Source organism: Harpia harpyja, chromosome 5, assembly GCF_026419915.1.
Source record: "Harpia harpyja isolate bHarHar1 chromosome 5, bHarHar1 primary haplotype, whole genome shotgun sequence".
NCBI classification, from domain to species: domain Eukaryota; kingdom Metazoa; phylum Chordata; class Aves; order Accipitriformes; family Accipitridae; genus Harpia; species Harpia harpyja.
The window spans coordinates 37,590,961-37,609,376 of NC_068944.1; the positions used below are offsets into that span (position 1 = coordinate 37,590,961).

At 43.0% G+C, this 18,416-nt stretch overlaps 1 protein-coding gene across 2 annotated transcripts in view; it reads left to right on the top strand.

Moving 5' to 3' along the window:
- Window positions 1-561: 561 nt before the first annotated feature.
- The window catches only part of FAM110B (family with sequence similarity 110 member B), a 115,624-nt gene continuing 97,769 nt past the window's right edge, over window positions 562-18,416 (top strand). Inside the window, exon 1 of one of the 2 annotated variants that reach the window (XM_052788311.1) lies at window positions 562-685. The gene's annotated coding sequence lies outside the window, so the exon portion shown is untranslated. The remainder of the gene's footprint in view (window positions 686-18,416) is intronic. The other variant, XM_052788312.1, reaches the window with a different exon arrangement.

Genomic DNA, 18,416 nt, shown 5'->3' on the forward strand with positions numbered 1-18,416 from the left:
AAGAAACTGGTCTTCATGATCCCATCTACCCTCTGCAATACCCCCCCCCCCCCACTTTAATTTAACAGGAGTCACCAGTCAGCTCCCGAGACATAAACAGGCAGCTGAAACACTGCGTGTAAGCTGACTTCAATGCTGGATGCCGGGCAGCGTTTGGCACAGGTGGAGGGGGATTTTCATCACAGACCCAAATTAACGTCAGTGAAGTTACTCCGCGCCTGCCAGGGCCGGAGGACCAATCTTCGGGTAGGAGCAGCGCCCAGCTTGCCACCCCGCCGCCCTCCCCTCCCGGGCGCCGCTCGGCCGAACAAAGGCGACAGCGGCGGGTCCCCTTTGTGCGGCGCGGGCAGGGGAAGGGGCGATCCCGCCCCGCCAGCCGGGCCCGGCGGCGCTGGGCGGGTCCCGCGCTCCGGCCCCCGCGCCCGGCCCTGCCCGGCCCGGCCTGGCTCGGCTCGGCGGCGTGCCGGGAGGAAGCGCCGGCTGCGCAGCGGGCGGGCGGGCGGCTGCCAGCCGCTCGGCGCCCCCGCCCCCCGTCTCCTCCCCTCCGCCGTCGATCCTCCGCCCCCCTCCTCCTCCTCCTCCTCCTCCTCGCGGCGGCGGCTTTCTCGGCCCCGGCTCCCCGCTCTTCCCCGCGGCTTCGCCTCGCTCCTCTCCGGGAGGCTCCCGCGCCGCGCTGGCGAGGACGGTAAGGGCGGCGGCGAGGCGCGGCGCCGGGCCGGGCTGGGCTGGGCCGCTGCTGCGGGCGCGGCGGGGCCCGGGGCTGAACGCGGCGCCGTCCCGCAGCGGTTCCCCCGCTTACTGGGGGCGGCCTCGGGGAGCAGCGGCGGCGGCGGCGGGCCGGACTCCCCCCGCCACCAGCCGCGGCAGTCGTCTGGCGAAGGGGCTGGCGGTGCCGCGCTGCCCCGGGGACGGGCGGGGGGCACGCCCCCGCCGGGCTCTGCGGCAGGAGGCGCCTTGCCCAGCCCAGCATTGCCCTGCAGCCGGGGGTCGGTGGGGCGGGGGGCTCCCCCCCGGTGGCAGGGAGCAGACCCCGTGGGGTGGGTGCCCCGCGCGGAAGCGGGGCTCAGCCGGCTTCGCCCCCCCGTCTTTGGGGGCGGCTGTTCCCGCTCCCAGCCAGCGAGCGGGTCCGCGGCGGGGCGGCCAGAGCGGTTTGGCTCCTCTCAAATTCCTGGCTAATGTCAGGGGAAAACATATGGCCCAGGAGAAAGCCGGTGGAAGTGATAGCTGTTGAACTCCTCCGAGTTACTTCCCCGAGTCGGTGCGAAGTGTGAACTTCCTCCCCGGGATGCCCTTTCGGGGGGATGCGGGGCTGAGCACATGGCCGCCGCCTCCCCCGGGTCGGCGCTCGCCCTGCTCGGGGTCTGCTCCGCATCTGTCACGGCAGCGCCTGAAACCGGGCCTGCCGGCGCCTGGTTTCGCTCCAAAGTGCTAACCTGACCTAAAGAAAACTTTAGGTGGGAGAAGGGAGGAGGCTTATCCGAAAGGTAATTTGCTTAAATATGGATATTCTTATTTTTTTTTTCTTCCTTCTTCCCTTACTCGGACAAAGCATCTGTGAGGTGAAGGGAATGCAATGGAATTATTTCTGTCCCAGGGCCCAATATACAGGGCAGCTCATAGGGCAGAGCAGCAGGTTAAAACTTTCAAAGACCTGGCACTGGCAAATTAACATCTCCAATGAATCGTAGTATTAATTTTTTTGAACTTGAGTTTTGTGGTCATTTGCATTTTGATCCTTGCTTGTATTTAAAGTCTGTCGTTACTGCGTTCAGATATTTAAAGATAAAGCATCTCTTTTGTGCTTAAAATGACGATGCTGTTGTGTTTTGTAAGCAGCAAGACAACTTTTATCTTTAATGTAGACCTTTTTATCACTTAGCTGTAAATACTTGCCACTGATTTGTCGGGTGGCTTTGCAAAGGTCACTTCAACTTCCTTTTTTTTTTTTAAAAATGCATGTATTGATTTAATATGATACTGGGTCAGATTTGGCATTTATAATTTATTTCACGTTTGTATTTATGTGCCGTAAGAGCCCTGCTTTATAAAGCAACTTGTCCTTGGTTCTGCCCGTAAAGCCTGCTGGCTGATCTTGGTGCATGCTGTACAGGAGGTGCACAGCTTGGCTTGTGTCTAATGTTAAGTGTCCTACTTATTTAAAAATGTTGAGAGCTCTAAAAGGGTCAGTGTAATCCATACCACATGTGCGCTCAACTGACCTAGAATTAACAAGATAAAACACTTTTAAGCACTTCTGGAGCGAAAGGTGGTGCGTTATTTCCTCGCGTACGACTAACACAATGGCTTGCTTGCTCGGAGTGTCCAGTGCCTTGCTCCTCAGTTCAGAGGGCGGCTGAATACCCCGCTTCGGCAAAGGCTCGGCTTGAGCTAGCAAGATGGGTCATGAGAGCAGAAGGCACCAGCAATGAGAATATGCTCCCTGGGGGTATGTACCTGTTGGCGATGGCAGCCCAGGGAGGTGGGTGCAGAGACCACCAGCAGTCCTTCAGAGGCGGCGGGCAGCCTGTGCCATGATGGAGGGCTGTTGGAGCTCACAGAGCCATATGCCCTGCCAGGGCCCCCATTTTATATGGGTTAGTAACTTACCATCTCGGTTGGTATTTCGTGCTGTGGTACTGAGTTTCCCCTCTGTGGGTTTCAGCCTCTGTGAGCAGGAGGTAGCAGGCAGGTGCCTGTGCGCCGCAGTGTAGATGGAGGTATACCAGGAATGTGGTGGTTAGTGTGATTTACTGTCTCGATGGAACTGATAGCCTATGCCAGCAAGTTCACGCTGTTGCACAGAAGGCCTAGACTGCCCTCATGCCGGTGCATCCATGTTAAGAAAATTCTATCACAAGCCAAACTTGAGGGAAATGGTGTTTTCCAGATTCATATGGAGATCATTCGCTGCCACTTTGCCAGAGTGGTTCTTTCCATGTCCTGCTGTAGCACTTGGCCCATCAGCACCCTCCTTCCCTGCTCCTCATAGGCTTGTGGTACACATGCTGGAGACACCAGATCTCAAATTGGTGCTGGAGGCACTTAATATGGGCGCAGTCTTCCAGTGGACGGGAGGTGTTTTTCTGTTAAAGGTTCATGTTATGCTCCAAAATCTGGAGGGCTAACATTGATGTGGTGAGGCAAAACTGAGTCAAATTGTAGAACGTAGCCTTGCAAACATGTTCTGGTTGCTTAGAGCTACAGGAGTGCATTTGGGATACTGTGCTAGTGTATAGAAGGAAGGTGTTTCTCAGATGTGCTTTTGTAAGTATGTTTCCTAGTGGTGACATAGTTAGATTGGAAATCGGTACACTGAAATATCATAGGGTAGATTTTGGCCATTAATTGTAGCGGAATGCAGAGTAAATGAAGGCTCGTGTTTACAGCCTGCCCAGAGCTAGAGGGCGTACCTTTGAACTCTGGGTAAGGAATGTCTCTGGTCTCTCCATAGCTGACACTGGGTCTTGCTTTCCACTGCTAGATTTTGGCTCTGTTCCACAAGGCCTTAAGCACATGTGTTGATTAGCCACAAGTTAATAATTTTATATTAAACTGAAGGATAAGTGTATGTCAGCTACAAAGTGTTTTTATTTCAAGGAAGTTTTGTTTTTAGCAGGGCAAGTTCTGAGAAGTTAGAGAACTAGTTTGTGAAGTCCATAGGGCTCAAGACCTGTAGGAGTTAGAGGTTTAAAAAAACAAAAAAAAAAAGAAAAAGGCTTGGACTGCCTTAAATGAAAGGTACAACACCTGCTTGGAAACTGCATTTTAAGGAGGAGGAAAAGCTTGCCAACTGGGGCTGTGGACCTTGCTGTGAGAATAAGATACTGCAAGTTACCAGAAAACCTGTAAGGAATGAAGTGAAGGAGGGGACTGATCATCAGAGAGCAGAAACTGCAGGGTCAGCACATGAATTGCCAAAAGCTAGAGCATGAAGAAGTTTAAGATTAAGAGGAAAGAAAATTAAAAGAAGAGGAGAAGTCAGTTATGATGCGAGGACCAGACTATAGTTGAAAAATATCTCTAATGCCTTCAAAATTAGCAGTTGTAAATACTTTTAGATAGGGATGAGGATTTGAACATGGGAGAAAGATAGGGTGCCAAAAAGAAATGACCAGAAAAAATGTCTTATGCCTGCTTCCAGATTTAATGAAGTCAAACTAAAGAAGCAAAGGGTCTCTGCTTTAGGGGTCTGAAGGAGTTGGTGCAGGACACTGGAGCCAGGTTAAAAAAAAAAGGATTGGTTGCTATCTGTCAAGTTGAAGTGTAGCAGTTGTGACAGCAATATAGCAGAAGTAGTATACTTGTATTTATTTTAAAAGGAGAAGAGAATGAAATTGTCATACATTTTACTCTGGTCTCAATAGTATTCAAGGATTTAGAAGAAATTTGGAATGGAAAAAGTAATTAAGTATACAAAGATAAGTGGAGAAAACAGGATAAAATGCATCGTGGATTTGCCACAATTAGGTCATGGAAGACTAAAGTCATATTATTAATGGTTAAATGCTGAAAGTCCTAGACAAAAGGAGCAGAAGGCTTCAGTTCAGTGTGTGTACGCCATGGCGGGCGTGACACCAAAAATTACTAAATTGAGAGTACGAGGCTTGGTTAAAGAATGGTGAGGTGTCTCCTGAAGGAGAAATTGTGACACCGTCTGCATGGATAAAGGAATTATTGCTCTGGATTGGTATTAGTGAGGGGCTGGTCTTTTTAATTCACCGTACTGGCTGAGATAACTATATGCAAAGGATGATTGCTGATAAGGCAAAGTTAGGAAACCTAGTCAGCACCGAGCAGGGTTGGATTATTGCACAGGAAGAGCTGAATGTCTGTGATGACTGAAGCAATAGGAATGAGAGGAAGTTAAATAGCTCTAAAAGCAAAGTTATCTACTGAGTGATTATTAACAACACATCTGCTATCAGCTGGCAGGTCATCCCTTACAACAGTCCTGGAGGAAAAGGCCTGAATCCTGTAGTCAAACAGGGATGACTCCATTTGATGGTGGGCATGAAATGAAAGCAAATGTGATCCTTGGTGAGAGCTCTTCAGTGGAGGTAGGCAAGTTATTATGCAAGGCATTAGGGAGACTTCATGTCAAATACTGTACGTAGCTCTGGTCACTTGTGTACAGAAAATACTAAACTCTAGTGGAACACATATAGAGACATCCAGGCTACAAAGATGGGGCATGAACAGTCTGGAGTTAGACGAGAGACCCAAACTTCAGCTACGCTGGCTTTTGTAGCTTAGTAAAGGCAGAGAGGGGAGATAGCAGCTGCTTATAAATTCCCTGGGGCAAGTTCTTGGAGAAGAGGAAGGGTCGTAAACTGAAGGCTCATCCGTAATTTTGGATTAAAAACTTGACATACAGGAAGATTTTTTGATGGCTTGTTGAATGAATGTCAGAATATTGTACATGGGGAATTTAAAATGAGTTTCCTAACTGTCAGATTTTGGATGCCCTCCCAGCTGTATGTCTCTGAAGTCCCAGTTTAGTGTTGTAAGTTTGCATGTGACTGTTAAGGAAATGGGTGGTTCAGGTAACTCAAGCTACCACAACTTTTACGCTTTGGTCTTGACTACTAATCAACAGAAATAGAAAGCACTTCAGTGAAGGAGATGTGATGAGCAGAAATACTTATTTTGGGGGAGTATGTGTTGTCCAGTCACTTGATGGTGAATGGAATTTATAACAAGTAAAAACCCCCATCTGTGGCATTAGTAGCTGCTGCTTTTTCTTCTTTTTAGCGTATAATGGAGTGGAATCAAGTATGAGTCATAAAGCATTAAAGATAACTACAAATTAATATACGTGGGGCAGAAAATGCATAAATGAACGTGCAGGCTAGCGGAGGTCGGGATGGCTGACTTGAACCCATAAATAAATAAAAGGATTACGCTCTCCTGTTGAGTGTGTGCCCATATCTATCTTCTGCCTGATTTCATGCTCTCTGGTCTTGGGAGTGCTCTGTGGCACTGGCTGTGTCCTGATGTTTGAGGACTGTGCTCCTGGGAACATAAGTAGGGAGGCATTGCCTGGGGATGGCCTCGGGCAGACTCTTGCACTGTAGGTGAAATGCAGGACTGCTGAAGTCCCAGGGTGAGTGCTCCCAGCCAGGAGGATGCGTGCTCGTATGTGGCTTCGTTTTACAGGTGTAGTACCTGACCTAGGTGCTGGTGCTGAGCTATATGAAGGCCAACACAACCTAACTGCCAGGAACAAATTGAGGTATAAGATATCCCAGTTCAGACACTTTCTCTAGTAACTCTGTTGAAGACTTGTCTGGTACGCACCAAAGAGCCACGTACCTCACAGAAAGTGTAATGATGGTGTATGTAGTTAGAAGGCTACACTGTGTTGACTTAATGTGATCTTTGCTATAGCATCAGGGTCTGTCCATTTATAAGCTCTCCTGTAGCTGGGCTTTGTATGCCCAGTCAAACTTATGGAAGTTTCTAGATGACCCTTCAAAAAGGAAGAAGAATGTGTGTCATCTGTGTGGAGATATCTTGAGAAGAATCATTGAAAAAATGAGGTGCTTTGAGTGTGTTTGTATATCAAAGCAAGATCAGTGTCTTGATACTGCTTTATGTCTACTTGTTTTGAACTTATAAGGCAGGTGTGTTACTTCCTTAGGGATGATCTGGCTGCAGACTCCTTTCCAGCGTAGTTTATTAAAAATCTGAACTATTAAATTTTGGGTGTTCGCTTTAAATGCATGTGTGTGTTTTCTTTTAAGAGGAGTTGTGTGATGAGCTCAATGTGTCAGCATCCCCCATAGGAAATAAACGTGAAGAGATTGTGTTGAGCCATCAAAAGAATAATTTAACAATCCCAGGGAAAATTGAATTTATTGTCTTGGTAGCTTTTAGCATGTATTATTAGGCTATTCACTATTGTGATTTTTCATTTGCTCCTGTTGCTCTTTTATATGAGTGTTGGGCGTATCATTAAAAAAGATGAGACTAGGGCTATGCTTTGCATTTGTATAACATCTTTCACTTGACAGCCTTCAAGTTCCAACTATTAATGGATGAGGTGGAAATGTTATTTCAGATTTACAAAGGAAAGATTCAGCCTAAATTCAGACAGTCTGTAGCAAATCAGAGAGCAGAGCACTTGTTTCCTCATGCTTTGCTGTGTTCTTTAAAAACAAAATCACTCAAATAATTTCCTGTTACAATTTGAGGTCTTGGAAAAGTCTGCATTAAGAAATGGAAGGAAATGTTTTAAGATTTTATTGGACAGGGAAGATAACAGCAGCATTCAGTATTGTCTGCAGCTCAAGCAAGTGGAAAGGAATATCCTTCTTTTTAACAGGTCAAGGAACTGTGTGGTTTTGGTAAGCATGGTCAGGCTGGGAAGCAGAGAAACGGATTGGAACAAGGAGCAAGTGGTACAAGAGATGGAGGTAAAACCTGGAACATGCACACGTGAAAGAATACAAGAGAGAAAATGTGATTGAGAAAAGAATTATGGAAAGACTGTGAATGACCAAACTGGTGAACAGGGAAATAAAGGAGAAATGCTTGTATATTACACATGAACTCAGTATGCACAGTAACTTGTGTCCAAATTAAATTGGAAAGCTCATGTTTTAATCATCGGTGTGATGTAACTGTGGGATATCTATTAGCTGGTTGGGGTTACACTGTTTAGAAAAGCACATTTTGAATGAAGACAGTTTAGAGCGAGGAAGGAACAAAGCAGAACCTTAGAGTAAACTGCAGGAGAACCTTTTAGATGTATCTGTAAATTACATGGTGTCTTGCATAGTACAAAAGCAAAGGTAAATACAAGAATTGTGGACAGAAGAATGGGGAAAGAAAGGTTGTTCTGCGGCCTTCCAGTGGTGTAACTTTCAGATTTCTACATGGTGTGTTTTTGTGCAAATAAGAGCTGAAGGAGTGTCCTTCTGTTGTGAAAGGACCATTGGTAACAGTCATCTTCTTTGTCCAGTACCTCTACACAGTATTAGACAAATCTATTTTAAATAACTGCCCAAATTCATGAGTGGACGCAGACCTTTGGATTTGTAATGACCTTTGCATGTTGTCTTTCTCTATTTGACAAGTTAATCTGTGCATGTTACCATTTGGGAGGTTAGTGGGCCACTAGAAACAAAACTGTTTCTTGTGTATATATATGCATCTATAGACATATATGCAGCTTAAACTAGGATGAAGGAGAATCGTTTAAGTAATGGTTGGGTAGAGCAGTTTTGAGATGGTGATGATAATATACATTTTACCTGTACTTTATTTTAGTATAGAAAAAGTAATATTGTTGTAGTCTGTTTGACAGACTGTTATTTCTCCTCCTGTCCACCTCCAGTGGTTTCAGACCAGTTTTTTAATCTCTTAATTAAGAACATCTTGTCACTTCCCATGCATGCGTGTACTTCAAGACTACATTTAGAAAAATTCAAATTTAATACTAAAATTTGTAAATTAGTCATGTAAGTACAAATAGTTAAAATGTGAGATTTCACTTGCATGTTGTATTTAATTGCAAGATTGTTATCAGTGTTCTTTTGCCTTTCTGAGCTGTGGTATTACTGAAGTCTATTACTGTTGAGTTCTTCCAGTGTGCTAGTTTTGGTTGTTGAATGATAATTGCAGTGAGTGACAATCCTGAATGAATTTAAATGGTAGGCAGTGTAAAAGGGACTTCATGGATTGCTCTTGCTCCATTTGGATAGATGTTATTTTCTCACTGAAGATCACTTGTGGCTGTCAGACTTCTCTCTACATAATAAAACTTGAATACAATATGTAGGGAGTGACTGATAAATGAGTTAATTCCATTAATATCTGCTGATCAGAAGCTAGAATCCGAATTCCGTACCCTGTGAGATTTCTGCCATGCGTTTGTATAAATGTTTGGGGAGTATCTGCAGATGTGAAGGTCTGCTCACTCAGATTTCCTGCAAGACCTCCATGCATGCTTTGCTGAAGGATTTCAGATGTTTTAATTAGTTTTTCCTTTATTTATTGTTACTGTGTTGTCCCCATCTCACAATGTTTGCTGTGCAAGTTCAGGGGGTTACTCCTATTGTAGTATTGAGTCCTATATCAGTAAATGAAATGATGCATATTAGGTCAAGCTTCAGAAGTTCTAGCTGAAGTGAATCCCCCAAATCTTTGTGGATTTAGGGCTGTGCATTTCAGGTCTCTTTTCCCCCCCCTTGCTTCCTGTTTGATAGTCTGTGAGGAGAAGGAGAAACTGACTCTAATGAAGTACAGCATATAGGAATGCACAATGTAAGCACTTGAATTTGGAAAGAAAATGTTGTTTTCCTCTGAACTTTGGTGTAATGGTTTGAGGTGTTCACTTGTGATTGTAATGAACAAATTTGTTTGTTTAGAAAAAAAATCTTGATTTTTTTTTTATGACCCATTTATTATAACAAGTTTGTACTATCACAAAGTTTCTATTTTGGGAATGATGTATCTCCTTTTTTTTTTTTTTTTTTCCTGTTTAATTGAAAGATGATCAGTGTCATTTCTCTCTTCCTTCCCTCCCCATCCCCCTTAAAACAAAACAAAACCTTCAGTCCTTAAACAAAAGTGTCTTTGTTTTTACATTTGTTTTATGAAATTGCTTAAGTCCTTTGGGAAAAGCTTTCCTCTCACAGGAAGAGGGAAGGAAAAAAAACCAAAAAACTCCTAAAGCCAAAACCAGCAACACTGCTACCAGACATCACAATGTTTTCCTATCTGAATAGTAGCAGATTGCATAAAAGAAGCAATTTCTGTTCTTAATGAATGAAAAGTGCAATTGCAGAAATGCACACAAATAGACATATGGCTTTTATTCAGCAAAGGTAAAATTTGTAGCATTCAGGGCAAAAATTTGCTGCGTACCTTTCTTGGAGCTTCTTTTGACTCTCAGTGTCAGGAGTGGAACTTTAAATGGGATATTTCAAAGCTCTGAGAGATGAGAAAATCAACTGTGCTCTGCTGGCCTTTCTGATTATTTATTTATTTATTTATTCTTAAACCACTTATTCCTAGAAATCTCTTGGTTCTACATCTTTGGGCTGTTCTGATGGTGTGGCTCCAGTTGTGAAGCCATTTGTCCTGGTACACTAGGCAGATGTGTGAATTACCCTCTCCTGATCTAGGAACCTGGCAACTGACAGCAAAGATGAGTTAACTGAGAGAATGAACCATAAAGATCAAGAACTAGGTGAAATACCACCCTGTTAATTTGTCTGCATGGGCTTTATCCAGAAAATACACTAAAGAACAAGAGTACTGATGAGATAGAACAAGATTATTGCAGCAGACTTTCTCCCAAATGTAATAAAAATGCAAAATCAAGTCAGTGGCCTACTATTCTCAATCACCTGTATTATTATGTGGGCTGGAGGGATCAAGGATGAAGGAAAATTTTCCAAGTAAATGCTGAATGTGAATGAAAAAATAAGGAGGCCTCCCTTAATGCCAGGAGGTAAGGGCTTATTTTCTGCAGAGTAGGAAATCAGACGCTGGACTAAAACAGTGGTATAGGACCATCCTAGAGGACACCTTTGTAAGCATTGTACAGAGAATTTGGAGTATGGTGGCCTCCCTGGGATCCAGTGGCACCTCACATAGCATCACCTCACATCTCAGGCAGCTCTTGGATTTTGCTTGACATTCCCTCTGTTCGTGCCCTGCATTGCTGCTGTCCCCCTTCTGTTCCCAAAGCCCGTGCTGCGTGAATATTTACATCCCAGCATGTGCTGGGCTTTGTGTTCACAACCTGTGCAATCGCTGTAACTTTGATAGCGTGCAGCCGTGAAACAGCTGTTTCCTGGCGACTGGCTTGTCCATAGCGTGATGGTGAACCTGCCTGTCGCTTCCCAGACTTACACCCTAACCTCGTCGGTACTTGTCCTTCTGGTGCTTGGGGCGGGGAGCTGTGCACTCTGCAGTGCCTTCTGGAGTAGAAGACGCGTGTGTAGAGATGATCATATGGACGTTCACCTTGTATTTGAAACATTTTTAAGTGTTCCTCATGAAGACTAGACCAGAGAATTACAGGCTTTGGGGAGATAGAAGCTGAATTAACTCGTGCTTTGCTGGCTAAGCAGCATTAATGTTTTCGTTACTTGGCCTAAAATAGAATAGGCAAAAGCTGTAGGGAGAGGCCCTGTCCCTCAGCTATGTTGGGTTTAATAAAAGATAGGATTTCTCCTTCTAAACTCATTATCTAAGAACTGCTGCGAAGGTATCAAATGATGCTGTTTAGATTGTTGGAATCAACTAATTTGAAATCCATATTACTTCTGAATGACTGTTACTGAAAAGACCTTTTTATAAGGTGCCCTGCCCCTATACGAAATCGGATCCTCACACTCCACCTCCTACGTACGTTTTACTGCATCATGTGGGCTGCACTGCTCAGCCAGAGAGTAGAGAGGGATAATTGCCTCCTGCACTATCATTAAGGTCAATACTAATCAAATGCTACTAATGACAGTAGGTTTGCTTTACTGCCGAATGGCAGGATGACATTATATATTTTGGTCGGGGGGACTGGTGGAGCTGTGGAGTGGAATTGCTGCCCACCCCATAGACCCATGCTCACTTTCCCAGTACCCTTCGTTCCTGTTTTGCTGCAGGGCCAAAATGTTTTCCCAGAAAACTCTGTTTCCTGTAGGTGTTGCAGCTGAGGTGGGACAAGGTGGAGGCTGGAGAGACAAAGACTGGTATCAGAAAAGCCCTGGCAATATTTGCACCTAGTAATTGTTTTGTGGCTTAGGAGTGGACGTGGTTAGTGTTGCGGTGCTGCGGGCCAGTGGCGTGTCACCTGTTGCTGCGGTTTAAGCCTGAAGGAATTGCAGTGTGAGTTGGACAGGAAGGCAAGGAGACAGTTTGTATTATGGCAGTTGTGATTCGGATACTGTCTAATGCAAAGCTGACTGCTGTGAGGTTCCAGTCTTTCTGCTACGTCTTTCCCATGCCTAGAACTTCCACTAATTTAAAGTTGAATTTCTAATGAGAAACAAAACCTGTTCCTTAATCAGTGTGATTTGCTTTCATGGAATACTTCATTCAACTTAGTGCAAATTGTGAAAGCCATCTAGTGTTTGAAAATGAAGTCAGCTGTTCTTGATGTTGAACCAGACTGAAGAGTGCTAGCAATCCCTGTGAAGTCCTCCTTCAATGAAGTGTAATTTGGTACCATAATATACTGAGCTGAAAGATGCAATAAAATAGTTCTGCACTTAGTCCTTTTTACAATTCTGGAGTTGCAACAGTGGGATTACCATTGTTTCCTTATTACCTTTCTCTTCTTTTTAGGCAATATATAGAACACCGAACTTTTAATATCTACTTTAAGTGTTATTAGAATAACTGATATGGTGGAGTGGAGAAAATACCCTCTTGTTCTTCTGTAGAACAGTCATGTGCCTACAACTTTTTTTTTTTTTTTTTTCCTTTATTTGAAGCTGTTTTGCAGAGTTACGCAGAGCTGTGCAGATCTTCCTAGGCTGGGATTTTTCTAAGGTCAATGTCAGAACTCACTTTTTCATACTTGCAAAGATTGCAGTCTTTGACAATGAGATATACCTCACTTTCGTTCTGTTTATCTTGTTCGTCAAGTCAAACAGCTCTTACAATTATTATCCATGGTCAACTAGCTCATTGACATGACAATTAATAGAAGAATAAACGGGAATGTAAGAAACTCTGTGGTTGCCACCCTACAAACTTCACTGGCAGTTTTAGTGAGTGTTCTGCAAGGATAAGGAAGAGGCAGAGGTTGGTAAGGATATGGAGGAGGGAATTACAGTGCTAGAGTGTATGGCTGGGTTAGTTCTGGCTGCTGTGCTTTGTACCTCTGAAGGCTCCTGAGAAAAAAGGGAGTGTGCCATTGGGTTGCTGTCCAGTGTCTCTCTTTCTTTTTAGTATTATCATGTCTTTGATTACAGCTTCACAGCCTTTGGCAGTTTAAAGTGTAGGAGAACTTCTTTACCCTGCTGTGAAATTACACAACGTACCTGCGTAATTGTTCTCAGTTACATGATGGTTTTTGTTTTAACCAATTCTTTTCTGACTTGAAGAAAAGGGTTGTGTTCTTTGTGAAAAGGGATATATTCTACATGGAAACCTGTGTACAGCTTTTTCAGATGATTTAAAAGCACATTTTAAAACCGATCTGAATTATCTTGAATTACATAGTTGGTCTGCAGCCTGAATACGTATGAAATGTAAAGTGATGTAAAATGAAGTTGTCTGGTTTATTATGTTGTCTGCTCATAAAATACACTAACTAGTTACAAGGGAAAAATCTTGGGGAAAAGATTCAAATTAAGTACTGCCTTACTGTCTCTGTTGTTACTTTTCTGTTGTTGTCTTAAATTTTTTTCGGTTAGAATTTTTCTTCCTTCTAACAATCTCAAGGATGTGTATTTAAACTAACCATTAATGCTTCATTTTTTACATCTGTAGTACTTTTACCTTTATGCTAATGTATGTAGATGAACAGGTCAGGACTTGATCTATGTAATAAAAGTGCCTTAATTTACTCCTGTGTTCCAGGGTGTGGGTATTTAAATAAAAAGGGGCAAAAAAAGATGAGCTGGTGCCTTGTGCACTAATTGTAGCTGGAGACCGACACTTGGGAAAGGAGTGCAGTTGTCAAAATAGCCACCATCTGATGCTGTTTTTTCCCATCCCTGCTGTAAAGACAGCTTGTGGAGACAGATCTGCGGCAAGGCAGAGGCCAAGTGCCTGGTCGGGGCAGAGTCTTTCTGCAGTCCTCCTTTTGGTCTTGATGGCAGGACGCGTGCATTGGGCTTGTCCTTGCAGCAGGGTGTGCCTCATGGCCATGCTCCCTGATGCTCTTGAGAAGAGGCAGCCCCTGGAAAGCGCTGCGGCTCCCTGCTATGCCCCAGGTCCAGGCTTCCTGCGGTAGCCCACGGTATGCAGCCTGGCCTGCCTCTCCCCTGGGATCAGGGCATGGTTGGCCTCTGGGTTGGACCATAGGGTCTACCTAGTCATTGCTCCTGGATCCTTTGCTGTCCCCTACCTCTGGTTCTGTGAGGGATGCTCAACAGGAGAGCCGCAGCTGACTTCATGGGCTGATGTGCCAGGACCCCAACCGTGCAGAGCACTTGCAGGGCATAGTCGAGGCTTTGCATCGTAGATAGAGGGAAGGTAGCAATCCCTTCACATAAAACACCATGAGAATACACAAAACAACATTCCCAGGAAAACGCACATGCATGAGACAGGGAGAAGGAGTTGACAGGGGAGCTCTGGTTTATGATTTGCACCACTGACCATGGGACTTCCAGCATTCCTCAATATTCAAGAAGCATTATGTAGATGTCTGCAGGTAATCTTGAGTCATCTTGGAGACAAAAGAACGAATCCTCCTCCCTATCCCTTGGTATTTTTGCCATAACATGATGGTGTCCACATGTGTACACGCACGAATAATATTCTTTGTTTAAAAGTTGTAAGTATTTCTGTAGGGACCTGATCTAATCTTCTAGATGAGCTTTCCCTTTCTGCAGCTGGTTTGGACTGAATCTGGGGAAACAGTTCCAGTACATGGTCTGCATCCAAAGGAGGAGCGTTGCTCCTCTGAGGACCATTAGCTATCGTAGGAACGTAGTTCTTAGCGGCGGGGCTGGGCTCAAACTCATGTCCTGCCCTGGGCTTTGGAGAGGTTGTCCATGTCTTCTGAGCTCTGGTGTTGCTTCCCCATGTCTTCTGAACTACAGCGTTGCTCCCCCATATCTTCTGAAGGGTGCTGAACAGACTGGTGACAAGGCAGTGTGAGGTGGGCACCCAGTGAAATGTATTCTCCAGGTCCCTCTCACAGGTATCTCTTCTAAAATACCTCAGATGCTTTTACTTTTCACTCCCTATCTGTCCTCTGAGGTGCTTTGTCTGGAAGTAGTTACTTCTTGTAGAAGTTCTTGCTGGTGGTATAAGACAACTTGGCAACAACTATGAGAAAATGGTTATATGGGGAAGAGGTTATTTTGAGATTTTTGTCTTATCTGGAGAACTACCAAAAGCTGGGAAGTGCAAAATATGTGTGGGGTTTTTTTTCCCCTGAAATTTCACACCACTTTTCAAAATAAATTCTTCTGCCTTTAAGTGGGTGAGTCCTTGCTCAAAAGCAGTGATTCCCAAATGTTCATATTTGAGCCAAGAATAAAATCTTTTTTTATGCAATCTCTTGATTGCCTTTGAGAAAGAAAGAATTTAGTCATCTTTTAGAGACTTTATTCTCTTTATAGAATATAATGAGTTTGCTTTTCAAAGGAAAAACTGAGAATTGCAGTGAAGATGCTCTGTTACGTTTTTGGCTCGATTTTATGCAGGATAAAGCCGTTAAACAGTTTACTGTATTAAATGCTAAGAAGGATAAGTTATATAATTACCATGAACTTTTAAATAACCATTAGTGTTAGTACTTGATTGTCAGTAACAGCATACTGTAATAATATTCAGAAATTAGCAGATACAAAATAACTATCTGGGCCTTTCCTCCTCCTAAGCTGAAAATCAAGGATGTGGCTTTATAAGTAGGAAAATGGTTGCAGATGCAGTCAGATCTTTTAAAGACCTTTTTTGCTGTTCTTTTTGTTTATCCCTATTTGCATATCTTAATTATGTAAAAGTCTGCAGTTCGAAAGCTGAAGTGCTATTTTATTTCTCCAAGTATCTTTTAGTATCAGCTCAGTGAGTGCCAGTTTTTAGGAGCTTGTTAACTTGCCTGTGACAGTTTCTTCATAGCTCAAATATGGCAGCTGATGTCTGACTGCTTTAAAATAATAATGAACACTACAAAATTCTTTGTATACTTAGTAATGTTATCCTGTAGCTTCATTTCAAACAAACAGGCATGTGTATGGTGTATGGAAACAAGTAAGTTCTCCCTTGCTCTGTGATATCTGTTGGTGGACTGCAGCTGACCCTTCAGGCAAGAAAAGTACCTAGTAGTAGAATATGAAGTGGTATTAAACCAGTCCTGATAGCAGTTGGCTTGTCATGTGTGCTTGAGGGGGAAAGGTCAGAAAATAGCCTGCAAATGTTTACTTCCATTTCCACGTTAACACTTCGGTGTTAAATTACGTTTTTATTATTGTCACTGTGGGCTAGAAATGGGGTAGGAGTTGAACCCAGTTTATGGATAAATCTCACCAAATTAAATTCTGCTCCACTTTAAGAGAGGTAGCACCAAATGTAAGCAAAATGTCTCTTGCTGTTTTGGTATTTAAACTTTTATGACAAACTGGCTTAAGACTGAAAGTAGTAGTTTCAGTCTCAGTGGAAAATGGAGACTTCTCAAAGCTGCTGCACTGGAAAGTATATTGTTCTCTGTGGTTCTCCTTTTTTTGTTGCACTCTATGCCAAACCTATAATCACAGGATTTAGAAACCCCTCCCCACACACTTTTTAATAGTGGACCAATCTTTCCATGAAACAAAATGGGTCCATGGGCTTCTGAATGGCTGACGTTCATTTAGTTCCCAGGTGCACCAGAAGAGCTCCCAGTTAGAGACAGCAGGAATTCCTGAGGTCCTGAGCCCAGCTGGAAGTTTCCTGCTGTAGCACCTTACCTGACTTCGCTTCATGTTGTAGTATAAAAGCATCAGAAAAGATTGTATGAGGCAAAAGGAGATGGTAATTAAAGATGAACCTTGCTCTTTTACTAGTCATTTTGCAGCACCAGATAATTGATACTATTTTTTAAGATTATTTCATTGTTAGGGGAATTCTATTGTGTTTGAAGGGTTCCTCCTCCGCTCCTCAGTTTGTGAAGACCTTTACCAAGTGCTTAGACTTCATCAGTTAATCCAGGAATTTACAGAAGGGTAATGCAAAGTTCACAAAGTAGTGGTGTGGTATGACTGTGTCAACTTAAATTGCTTAGTATGTTCACAAGAAGAGGTTTTTTCTGTTTTCTTGAGCTTTTTTTCTCACTGTCAAGTCCATTCCCAGGAATGATGGGTTGAGTGTACATGTGTGTCACATCCAGATATCACTCCAGGCAAAATCACTGACAAACTGTGTGTGATTATTGTTTGTTTTTGAGGAAGGCAGGTACTCCACTTCCTAAGCCAAAAAGAAACTTTTCTCAGACAAAGCTTGATCTTTTTGTAAGTATTTTAAATCCCGTCTGTGTATTGCAGGTGCATGCTCAGACCACATGCTGCCTGGTGACCACTACCTCTGTGGACATAAGGATTAGAATAGAGTTTCAGCCCTAATCCTGGGTTTCCTGTGCAGATTTTCTTTACAGTCTTATTCCTGTTTAGTTGCCTGTGTGTTAAAGAGCATGTTTTTATTTATACTTGCTCTGAAAAAAGAAAAAGGCACTAACAATGGTATTTTGATTTTTATTGTATTGATGAACTATGTAAAGATTTATGCCTTCCCCCTGCCACCCTGACTCTTCACAGGGTAGTAATTAGCCATGTGCTATGCAAATTCTTGCAGTAAAAGGAATTGGTTATCTGTTAATTAAAACTAAATGATAGCAATTTTAGATTTAGGTTATTTCAAAGTATCTAAATTATTTAGGATTTGAAGTCTTCATTTTTTTCAATGAATGCTGTAGTCTACCTTTTTTGTTACTTTTAAACTCTACAGTAAATATATATGGTTTCTTATGTGCAGAATGATATCCTGTAATAAAAACCCCACAGTTTTGGTCTTCCTCAGGGCTTGAACTGACCTTCAGAATTTTGTGAAATCTGAAAAAACATTTGATACCTTTTTTTAGCAGTCTTGCTCTTTCTATTTTTTATGATCCCTGCAGCTTTCAATGTGGTTTGCACAAACTGAACTGCATCTGAAATTTAATATTGGCCAGGACAAAAACCTGCAACTAAATTTGTTCACCAATATGTTTAATTGATCAAGAAGTCAGTAAAAGACTGTTTCCTCCTTACACAGCTCCTTTTGTTTATCCTCAAAACTTTTGTATTTAGAGAGCTATTTAAATCATTTGTCATCATTAATTAAAACATTATCTAGCATAGAAGGTGGTTTAAGCAATAGGAAAATTAGTTTCTTGGTGTTCTAAGAAATTTAAAGGAGATGTTTTTGAATTGTGTAGTAATGGCATATAATGGCTTTTTGCTTAAAGAAAAAAATACTGGAAGCATATATTTGTGGTGTGTTTAATTTTTTGCCAGGTTTTCATGTTTTAATTTCAGGTTTTTTACTAGTCTATTGAAAGACTGGTCTTGGTGCCCTGGTGACACCTCTGAGGGTTGGTGTGAAAATCTAGAAAATCTGAAGTCAAAACTTCAGAGGTTTCAAAGCCTCTTAACTCAGTAAGATTTTTTGACATGGAGATGGACTTAATTTAGATTTGTAATAGCATCCACTGTAGCGGATGCTACAGCAAAATAAATCTGTGGTAAGACATACAAGAGAATGTATGGAGG